Raw genomic sequence first — 11984 nt, forward strand, 5'->3', positions numbered from 1 at the left:
GCCTGTGTTTCTTTCCTTAGATTAGTAAGATTTTGCTGGTAATCTTTATCTTAACTTACCAATAAGAAAAATGAAAATGTAAGGCTTCCACATGCTGTCTATGATCCCAAGGAACCATGAGGTTCCTGGGAGGAAGGCTGGAGTCTACAAAACCAGATTCCCTGGAGGTACTGCTGCTCCTCCTGACATCCATACTTGGTTCTTTTGCAGCCTTGATTCAAGCTCCAAGTTCCTGGCTGGCCTAAGCAGGTATGAATTTCCCTACAGGTAGCTTTAGGGATTTTTTTTTTTTTCAGTGAAATGCATTAAATGCCAGCTCTGCTTTTGGAAAGAACAAGACAGAAAATACAAGTTATATCAGCAAGTCTTCTTGCACACTTTTTTAATAAGAAGTCATTTTTGTAGGTTAGTGACACCAAGCACAATACTGTAAAATACAAGCCCATGTAGGCCTACTAGAAAAGTACTTTAAATTTAATCTTTTAATTGTAATCAGATTAAAGCCAGGAGAGGCTTTTCATCCTGCTGGGAAGAACTTATATAAACCAATTGTGTAATATAGTAGCCTAATTGTAAATTGAACAGATTTGTTTATGCATCTTAGACGCCATTGTTTCTTGGAAAATAAGTTAATCTTTATTCTGTTCAACTGAAAACTCCAGTCCCTCTGGCACTCGGTTCTTACTTCTCTCAAATTTCCCACTTTTTGATTTGAACTTAATTCAGGTAATTTAGAGCACAGACATCAATTCTACATAGAAACTGAACGTGCAAGCTTGACATTTTTTGGTTCAAAGGTTCTCTTAGTAAAGCATTTATAGCTGCTTGTTGGAGCTTGGTTGGAGTTAGGACTGCAGGTCACTCAGTATGCTGCTTCTACAGCTTTTGTGGTTGTCCTTTGAATTTTAAAGAATTTTCATGGAACTAAACTGAACTGGATTTTTGGGTATTTGAGATTTCTGTTTACCAAGATGAATGGAGAAGAAAGACACCTTTATTATGAGTAGTCATGTGTCGAAGTCATGGTGTTGAGAACAAGCTCCAAATTGAGCTCATTTGCAGTGTGCTGATGGAGTTGGGAGGAAGGGAAATGTCTCCTTGGGAAATTGGTTCTTGATCTATTTTTCAACTATGTTCTCTCTCTGCTGGGCACTGTTTAAATAATGAAGAGGCATTCTCTTCCCCTTGAAACAACATACCTCAGGAACAGCAAAAAAGTAATTTCTAAAAATGTTTAAAATCTCACTGTAAACTGAGCTGAGTGTTAAACCTCATCATAATGAAGACTTCATTAGAATCTTTTGGCTGGAAGCTGAAGTTGCACAAATTAAATTTTGAGCTGAGGTATTAGTTCCAAGAAGTAAAAGAAAAGAACAGCTTAGGTAGAGATGGTTTTTTAGCCTGAATTTTTTTTTAAGGTGACATTACACATTTTTTCTTTTTGAAAAACCAAATAAACAAATTCAGCCTGCTGTACTCTGCTTTGAGGAAAGGTGCTTGCCCTGAAGGGGTGTGAATTTCCACTTCTGAATCTGAAGCATTCTTGATAAGAGTGAGTCCATACACACATAAGTGCACACATGCACCAAAGTCCAAGGATTTTTAGCATATTGAGGCAGATCTGCACTCAGGTACTTAAACACTGAGAGTGATATACAGGCGATGAAAATATGCTATGATCCCTGCTAGAATCCCTCAGGTGCTGGTGTCTGCTGCAGAATAGTTGTGAGAGACTTGAGCTTATCACTGAACACCCTTCCCAGTTTCCTTGGACTTTAAAGGAAGTGTGAGTACTCCAGAAGGACTGTGGGTTCCCAACTGACCGTCAGCTTTCATTAAAAAGAAGAAGAGAAAGAACAAGAACACTGAGAAAAAGAAGTCCTTTAGGTACAAACGAGGCAGAAGGAATTTCGTATCTTGCTTTCTCTACTAGCACACAAAGAATGTCTTCTTATGTGCTGTCAAGTCTCTGAAATTTCTCTGGAGAAACGTGTTCTCATCGGTGGATGACATAGATGTGCACTCCTACAAGTGAAAAGCACTCTCAGGTTTGTGCTGGGCTGGGCTTTTCAGCTATATGGGAAGAGAAGTTGCTCCTAAGATTCTTAGCTAAATATAGTAGTCTCTTGGAGATTAATTCTTACTGCTGCAGATAGAGAACTTATCTGATTAGCCGGAGCAGGGTAGAGTTCTGTGCTTTTCTCTTGTTATGTGCAGACTGATTTAGAGATTAGAGCTGAGGGCAACTGTTTTAAGATGTCTCAGCAGCTTGTCTTAAGCGTGTTGCCTCTCTGAGTCATTGGGCATTTCAATCACTGCGCTGTCGCACCACATGGAAACTGCTCCGTTCAGCAGTCACTCGTTGCCAGTGAAGTGTGGGGTAGAGGAGGGAAGAGAGGCCTGGGAATCTGCCCGAGTAATGCCAGTTAATACTGGGCAGCCTGTCCCTTCTGTCTGGGGTAGCAACTCTGAACAGTAGTCCTGCCAAACCTCACTGAAGGGGGTGGCAGAAGTCATCTCTTTCCTCTGTTCCTGGAAATCAGGTGCTCTCTTGGTATCTGCCAGTGCTGATGAATTTTTTAGTCAGTTTCCTGAGTCATCCTGCTGTTAATGTTTGATTTCTCTAGTGAGTTTAACTTTCTAGTCCCTTACCAGTCACCTTCTCTACTTGCTGAATGGCCCATGCCCGCTGCTTGTCACCCTTCACAAACTGGATGCTGTCAACAGCCATGGTGGCAATGCCCCTGCTTTCCTGAACTCCACAGCCCAGCACGGGCTGTCACCTGCAGCCTGTCCCTCTGCCTCCTCCTCTTGTGAGTCTCGTCCCCCTGGTTTTCAGTAGATGGTTTGCGTGTTACCAGCCAAGGATATTCCCCTTCCCTGTTTCAGCAGGACCTATGGTTTGGTTGGTTGACCATGAAGTCTTTCCCTTGAATGGATCCTTGTTCTGTGACCGTGCTGGTACCAGTGGGTGTTAAAAGGGGTGCTGCTTCAGGGCACAAGGCTTTTCCTCTCCACAGAGGAGGATGGTGGTAGTAGGATTGTTTATCATAGGCTTAGCTTAGTGGTGAAGTGCGACTCTTCCTGAGTTCACTGCTTACTCCAACCATGCGAGGCCTCACCTTAGCCTTACTTGGGACACTCTTTCAGGTCTGTTTGTATTCATTTTCTCTCATCGGATTTTGGGGTGTTTTCAGCTATACCTGCACTGGTTTGTTTTTCTGTTCTGTTTGTGTTTCCTTCCAAATTTGGTATGCTTCCTAAAACTCTTCTTAGGGTGCCTTCACACAGCTGGCTGAACTGCTTATGGTTGCCATTATGTTGTAATCATTATTTCTGTCTTTCAGGAAGAAGGATTTTTGTTTGTTTCATATTCTCAGAATGACGACCAAAGTAACATTTTCAAGGATGGCTGTTGAAGTTTCCCCATAAATTTATTTCTACGTGATTTGTATTTACGGCACATTTTGCTGTAACAAAGGTTTAGAAGTTTGTCTTACAGCAGATGGTGAAGTTTTTGTATTGCTGTGAAGAACTTTTGTATAGGTTCATCAAAATACGTAATGTGACTGTCGAGACTGTTAAGGTGTATAATGTGTGCAGTGCTGTGCTGCAATGTGATCTTGATTAGTTATAAACGTCTGTGGTTCCTTGGGGCATTTGGAGTTTACCTTAAAATACCGGGATCCTGCTGGCTCACTGCTCCTCCCAGTACCAGTCACTGATTTGCCGTAAGTGATGCAAAGCACCACTGAGACATTTCACAAATGTTTTAAGGAAGATAAGCAAGATTGCTGCCTTGTATGCAACCATCAGACAACCATCTGCCATCAGACAAGTGTTTACCTGAAAGCAGTATCCCATTTTTGATCTTCCCCTGTACTCTGTTCAAAACCCTCAGTTATTAACATGACAACCCATGCTTTTTAAATTTTTTTAAGAGCCATCTTTATTCTATAAGTTGACATGGTCTGCCTAGAAAACTGAATTTAGGTCTATCATGTGCTTTTAAGTAAAGGATGCTCCATTCCTCTCCAGTGGTGCCTCTCCTGTCCTACATTCTTTGCTATGTTTCTAGAATTTATGTGAATTATTTATATGGCTTGATAGATTTACTTTGTACTTTGCTGAAAGAGATAATAAATCCTTTAGGGATTTTCAAACCTCGTTAAAATACACCAAATGATGAGGCAGCTGCCAGCCAGCAGCTAGAATTATTTGAGATAGGAGATGTGGGAGTTGTCTATAACATTGCTGCTTATTTACTGTGTTAGCAGAGTAAAAGCATTTAAGCATGGATGCCACACTTATGTGGGGAGAATAACAGCACAGATCTGTGGCTTTCTTCTGTCACTTAAATGGGAGGTAGGAAAATAAAGATTTTTAGGACAGAGATGGGGAGGAAGAGAAAGGTCAGGATTTTTTTTCTGTTTTAAACAATAGGAGAAAATGTTTCAGTGAAATTGATGATACTTCTCTTTGTTTTATCTCCATACAGAAGCCTCCAAATGGTGAGGCTACATTTTAACCTTTTCCCTGAAGATCACCTTCCCTATTTTATTCTCTTCACCTTATCAGCTGCAGTATGCAATGACCTTTCTCTTCAATTCAGCCATCTGCCTGCTTCAGCTTTTATTTCCTTCACTGATCAGATGAGACGTGAGGGTACAAATGGCACTGGCGGCGCTGCTGGCCTCGATACCATAATAGACTTAAGCTGACATTTTAAATAGTAAATAGGTCTTTTTTAAAATTAATGAATACAAGAATTGCTAAAGGAGTCTAGTGAACTGGTAATGTGTTCTGCTCAGCAAAACATAAAATACTCAGGGTGGTAGGATATATAAAAAGAATGTGTGGGTAAAGCACACCTCTGAAGTGCTGCTCTGTTTTAAGGCTTCCAGATGTGAGCTTTGCACAATTGCTGCAATTACCAGCCTGCTGCAGGTATTGCTTCTCTCTGGGTTTGGGCAGCAACCATTTATTCTCACTCAAGTGCTTGAATGCCAACAGGGATTATCAATGCTGTAGAAAGGATGCAGAAAAATTTGTTGCCTCAGGAAGCATATATGGAATGAAATGGAGAGGTAGTGGGATGGAAAGAACAAAATTTCCCTCTGAGAACATCAGTGGTCTTGGCAGGACAGAACTGAAGATATACAGGAGGCACCATTAATTTCTTAGCATGGAAGTTAAAGAAGATAAAGTAGAACTTGAAAGTTGTAGGTCTTGAGATCCTCAGCATGGGCACTGTCTCATCTCATCAGTCTTAATGCCTGAAACTGCAGCCTAGACAGCCCTGATGTCAGCTGGCTGGTGAGATCATGTCCAAGTGACTCAGAAGTGGGGCTCAAAGGGAGCCTGTCTGTGGACCAGGGCAAGGCAGGTGCTGGGCTTCAGTCCTGCTTCATGCAGACTAAATGCCTGGAGCTGCAGTGACAGCAGGTCTTGTGCCTACCTGCATCTGGCAGGAATTGAATTCATGTGCTGCTCCATGACAGGAATTACAGCATGGAGAAATGGAGTGAGCAGATTTGCTTCCAAAGTGCTTCTGATCCACACTAAAGTACTGGTATGGACTGCAGTGTGTGAGCAGTGCCTGTGCTCTGTGTACGACTGCCAAACAGCCCCGTTCTCATGGCTGTTCACCCTTCCTTGGCACACTCGCTCACTCCTGGTCGCTGCTCTTGCCATCCTCCAACATCATCTGTTGCTCAGCCTGGGAGAGGCAAACACCCGTATCTTTGTGCTGAATGTCTGGCAAAGTGTTGGCAGTAGCTGAGGAAGCCTTGCTAATGAGCGGGTGTTGCTGAAAGCAGCGTGGTGCAGCACCTCTCCTACGCAGCCTGAGCAGCAGCCGAAACAGCCGCCTTCTCTGGAGCTCATCCTGGCACACGAGCCAAGTAGGATTAGCTAGATAGTAAAAATCTATTGGCTGGTAATTACACTTTAGTATCTGATTTAAATACAAAGCCAGGTAATGCAGAAAGTGTGAAAATGTTTCAAAATGGTCATTCATCAGTTATGAGCTTACTGCTCAATGAGATGGTTTTTTACCCAAGAGAGAAGCCTGGCACTTGGTTCCTGCAACGCTGCAGCGGCGGCAGGAGAGCTGCAGGAGAGCACTTGCAGCTTTTGGATCGAGCCTGCTCAATAGCTGGGAAAACACTACATGTGAGCTTCCAGCAATTCTTTGAGTCACTTTGATTGAGAAGGGACATGCCTGGAGCAGGCTTCCATTATGGACCTGCACTGGGCTTCTGTCTCATCTTGTACCCAAAGGCTTAAAATCCTGTGACAGGAATATGAGGTACTGCTGTAAGATTTCTGTCCCCTGCAGACCCACCAGGTAAGAGGGACAGTCTTTCTGTAGCAAGAGACTGACCTCCAGTGGACAAATGGGGCAGTCATAAGAGCTTGTTCTAATTAAAATTCAGCTGTATGAGGACAGAGAGAGGAGATGAAAAAGTTCTAGTAATAGAGAGAGATGTTCCTCTCTCAGTAATCGAGTCGTAGTGTGGTAAAAGTGGATGTACAGCACAATCTCAGTCCATGTGTGTCTTGGGGTGACTTTATGACGCATATCCCCTATCGCTGCTCTATGCCCAGAAATTAATTTTGTGCATTTCTGTGCCTTTAAACTGAGCCCGAGAGTGGGGAGAGGAAAATAAGCGAGTGAACTTTTCAAAGCAGTTGTTCAAGGGCACAGATATACAGACTCCTCTGCGTCCTTCTGCTGGGGTAGCAAGAGCAGAGGAAGCACCCCGCTTGCTTTTCAGCCAGCTTTCGGCTCCTCTTCTCTGGAGGGAGACGGAGAGTTGAACTTTGTTTTCCTGGGACTCCTGTTTTTCCCTTCTTCTCTTCTAGACTGTTTCAACATCAGAACACATCGGGAGAATTTTCCACCAAGGCCCCAGAATTTTACACCGACCCAGCTCCCAGGAGGAGGAGAGAGACCACACCTACAGAAGGACTCTGAAATCTTCCCAGGTTTTTCACCACAGCAAGAGGTTTTATTATTTAGCATTATTATCCTTTTCCTGTGTGTTTGTTAAATAAATAGTTTTTTATCTCTTTCACTTTCCTCCAAGGAAAATTTCTTTTTTCCTGAACCTGGTGGCGGAGGGGTGGTTCTAACCTGCTTTCTATCAGAGGATATTTTCCTCCAAATTTGTCCAAACCGGCACAATGTGCAACTGTGCTGACTGCTGGAGGCTCAGAATCTCAGGGTCCTTGACAAACTTGGAACAAAGTGCTCTGAAATGTAAAACTGCCATGAAGCTAAAAGGACTGGAGTAACAAGGTCTGACAGCTGAGGAACTTACTGCACCTTTGCTGAGCTCCTGCCTGTAAATGTCCTCAAAAGTCCCCTGAGCCTGCCCTGTTTGTGAGGTGATGTGACTTTGCACAAATGAAGAGGAGGCCTCCAAGAAGTTAGGAGAGGGATGTTAATTGCAGCAGATGTTAATGTTGGATGTTTTAAACTTTTCTTTCACAGAATCACAGGGGGCTTGAGGTGAGAAGGAATCTCTGGAGGTTGTCTGATCCAGCCACCCTGCGCAAGCAGGATGACCTAAAGCTACTTGCCCAGGACCATGTCCAGCTGGCTTTTGAGTATCTCCAAGGAGTGAGACTCCACAGCATCTCTGGGTAACCTGTGCCAGTGCCCAGTCAGGATCACAGTGAAAGAGCATTTCCTGATGTTCAGAGGGAACCTCTGTGTCATTTTGTGCTTGCTGTCTTCACTTGTGTGCTTAAGCCCTATAGATGCTGCCCATCAAAGCTTAGTAACTGTGTTGCTGTAAATGCAATGCTTGAGTTAAAAATCTTGTGAGTTTCTCTTACAGAGAAGATTATGTATGACTAGAAGTGGATGTGCTGTTCAGCTTCTGAGTAACATGGTAATAAAAATCACTGAAGAAAGAAGCTAGTTGCACAGCAAGTTTCATCATCAGACTTCCAATGGCTGGAGCTGAGCCTAATATGAAACCAGAAAACCTCGGCTGTTCTTCTCCAGCCTTGCTTGGGTGATGTGCTTTGAATTTCACCACACAGTGAGGTTTTTTAATGCCTATCAGCAGCCTAATGAGAAATAATCTGAGGGCCTTGTTGGGTTTGATAAGGCTGTTTTTCAAGGAGGTGAGAGTTTTGTGGCTGTCTTTCAGAAAAGGACTGGAGGGTCAGAGCAGGGTTTTGGCAGACTTAAGTTTTCCTACACTCTGTTGTGTGCAGCACAGGTTTGGATGGGGAGGTGATTTGAGACCCATCTCCTTAGTCAGGAAGGGAAGTACATTCAGCAACAAGAGCTAATGCTGTTTTCTTAGACTCCAGTGCTGCTTTGTGTGGTGGAAACCAGTCCTAGTAGAAAGCCTTTGCTCTGCTCTTTCCATCACGGGGTAGTTCAGGCAGGAGGAGGCCTCGGGAGTTCTCTTGGCCAATGTCCTGCTCACAGCAGGGTCAAACCAAGATGCTCCACACTTGATGTGGCCCCCAATGCCTACAGTAACATTTGGTTTTTTCCCCACAGCATGTGACAAGGACATTCATGGCAGGGTTAAGCTTTCCCCTGCCAAATGATTGAGATGTGGGTCCCACTGCTGTCTTCATTGCTCTGAAGAGGAGAAAACAAATGCTTCCTGGTTACTAAGGGAAGAGCACATAGGAAACACCTCGCTGCGGTACAGGGAGAGCTGTTGGCAGTGCTCACGCTCCCTGATCCCCAGGTGTGTGTTAGGGGAGAAGCTGGCTGGGGTGCTGTGTGGGAGACCTTACCACATTGATGCTGCTGCTCTACTGTCTCTCCTCTGGAAGTTCTCCAAGTATTTGAAGGATTTGAATAGCTGGTAGGTGGAAGACATTGCTGTCTTCCCCTGTCCTCCTCAGGTGAAAAGAAAGGGGGTAATTATTCCCCCAGAACAATGATGGTGAGTGATGCTTTTTGCGGCACTGCTGTGTACACCACTCCTTCTCTCACAAGAAATACATCCCAAATTTTCCTTACGGTGTTTGATGATGTGCCTGTAGATGTGAGTGTTAATGGGCAAAGGCCTAACCGGATTTCACTGGGTGTGTTATTGCCTGGAACTTGCCTGTTGGTATGAGAATAGATCTAGGCTTGAATGACAACTAATCTATATTGTGAAATATATGATACAATCTTTAATTTACATAGAGATGAAGTCTGCTTATAGGAAGTGGAAATCAATAATGGCTTTTATATCATCTTCTGGGTAGAATATTATGTCTGAAACTTCATAATATCTAAACTGCATCAAGAGATTACAAGTCAATAGTACTAATAGCATGAAAAGGATCATTTTATCCTCTCTTAATAAACTTGATATATCTGCAGTTTCCAGATGGGGTTTTTGTTCTTTCAGAATGAGAAATGTGTTGCAGGCTTTGTCATTTTATTACTGTTTGAGGTTACGGCCAGAAGCTTGTGATGCAGCTGGTGTATAAACACAGAAGGAAAAGGTGGTCCCTGCAGTCTAATCTGAATTTGAGGGGTAGCTGGTGGGCAGCCACATTATCTGAACAGGAGCCTTGGCTTTTTCCTGATTCAAAACCCTCCCATGAGCAGAGAGATTTGCTATGGGCCAAACTGTACTCAATTTAATGCTGTACTGATAACCAAGGAGGGAGTGGATCCAGATTAAACCCAACCTTCTCTGCAAGGAGCCCATTGCCACTGCATTCCTACAGGGAATGGTGTGATTCCCAGTCCAGCATCCATCTCTGCTGTGCCTTGGAAAGGCATTGCTGCCACTTGATTTTCTTTGTTCTTTCCTTTGAGCTAACTCGAGCCATACAACAATCTGCTCCAGCCATTCTGAAGGCTCTATTTTTCTACAGTTTGCTTTGATTCTGAATAGATGGGAGAAGTGACAGTGAAAGAAAACATTTCAGTCAGAACAACGTCTCTTTCCAAAGGCATGTCACAACAGGAAATACAATTAAAATTGACTGAATGCCCATGGTTGGTACATAAAACCTTGTGCTGTGATTCACAGTAGCGGAGCACAGTGAACATGATGTGCTGGAATATTGACATTCTCTGGCTGTTTCTCTGTAGCTTCTCCAAGTTGTTCTATTTCTCTTTCACACCCTTCACCTCCCCCAAATGCTCTCTCATTCTGTATGATGAATACAGCCATTAATCCAACATTAACTTTATTCACGTTCTTCACATCACCTCTTTTCCTCTGGTTTTAATCAGCTTTGCACAACCAAGTTAGGTCTGTCTTAAACCTGCTGTGCTTACAAAGGTGCAAGAAGAACCAGCAGGTGCAAGAGGATTGATGTACGGGGAGGAGAATAGGTGGCTTTTCCGATGGGCTGTTTAAATAGCTTGAAAAATTACTTTTTTCAGAGAACACATAATGACTTCCAAGTAATTTACTCAAAACCGTGACTTCTTTAGACTGAGGTTTTCTCAGAATTTCTCAGGGAATAGAAATTAAAGCATTGAGCCACTTTAATTAATAATCTTCTGTAACGCAGCTGCTTTTGTGTGTACAGCAAAACCATGTACAGGCAGACAATTTTTTTCTGTAAAACTGCATGTCTACTGCAGCATTTAAAGCCTATATCTACTATGCATTCCTTATTTCCCATGCTGTCATGAGAAATCAATTTGATTTCTTTGGTTGCGCCCTATTTAGACCAAAAAAAAAAAAAAAGGAAGAAAACTTTAGAGACTGCAAATTTCATGAAACATACTGAAGTTTTCTAGGAAAGAGAGCAGATTCTGAACTATTTCTTTCAAGGTAATTAGCTTGGCTTACAGATAATTCTATTGAAATGCCTAGAGTTTGTGAATTGTACAATTATCATATTTTCCCATCTCTGTAGATCTCTAGCCAAAACAAATTCCAGGGCTGGCATTTTGGTTTGTGTTCACATTTCAGCTCTGCCAGATGACTGCTGTTTCTTTAAATGAACCAGGCTAAAAAAGCCTCATGTGAACAGGTGGCAAGAAATAGAGCAGACAGGATTCTTTTCATCATTCTGTTCCTAGATTGCCTCCTCAGCAATGAGTCTCTTTTAGGATTTCATGTCACAACACACATATTTTTCCTGGCCCACCAATATTTTTAATAATTCCAGGTCAGTTTAAGAGTGGACCTGAAGAAAAACTTATGCCCACCAAAGTTGCAAGTGTCACTTGTAAGTACTGAAGGCTGGAAGTTTCAGCCATGGAAGCATGGCCTAAGGATAGGCATGGACAAAAGCAAAGTCAAGAGCAACTGAAATGGTTCAGTGTAACCTGTAATATTATAGCAGAGATCCAAAAAGCTCTTAGCATCCACTGAGAAGGTGACTGTTCCTGAAAGATCTGATTTATTTCATACATTATGGAAGTGTTTGTGATTAATCTTCATCTGGGTGCCTGTGACAGTTGCTGTATTACCAACCTATGGTATGGGGCATGGTGTTGCAAAGGTATCTGGTGTCTGGAAGCAGACGGTTTGTTACGATTCTGCTGATGCAAATTATGCAGGGAAGCCAAAAAAGTGACTCAGCATGGATCTGGTATGGGTTACTGCTCTTGATAGCACTGGCACAGCCTGATGACAAAGGGACCTGGAAACTGAACTGCTGCCTCACTGCGGTGCCATTTGAAGAGGAAGTGGGAATTCCAGAACTGTATTTGCTCTCAAGATATTCCAGGCACACACTAAGGGAGTAGATGGTACAACTGCTATGAATTTCTTACTTCTCTGTGTTGGAGAGGTGCTTAGGGCTTGATTTGTTCTCAGAGTCCCACCTAGTCGTGATGCTCTCTGTGTCTGCACTGACCTTGGCCAGCCCAGGCCTACTGCATGTTCAGCATTTCTCCTTTTTCATTAATTTTTAACCAGTCCTGTAGACTTTCCAGGTGTTCTTTCAGCTGTCGACTCTGGCTGTGCCACAGCTGCTGCTGCTGAGCCACTCAGTGTGACCCTCTGTGCTGCTCACTTCAGGCAGAGGAAGAACAAGAC

The sequence above is a fragment of the Corvus hawaiiensis genome, chromosome 2 (genome assembly GCF_020740725.1).
Source record: "Corvus hawaiiensis isolate bCorHaw1 chromosome 2, bCorHaw1.pri.cur, whole genome shotgun sequence".
Taxonomy (NCBI): Eukaryota; Metazoa; Chordata; class Aves; order Passeriformes; family Corvidae; genus Corvus; species Corvus hawaiiensis.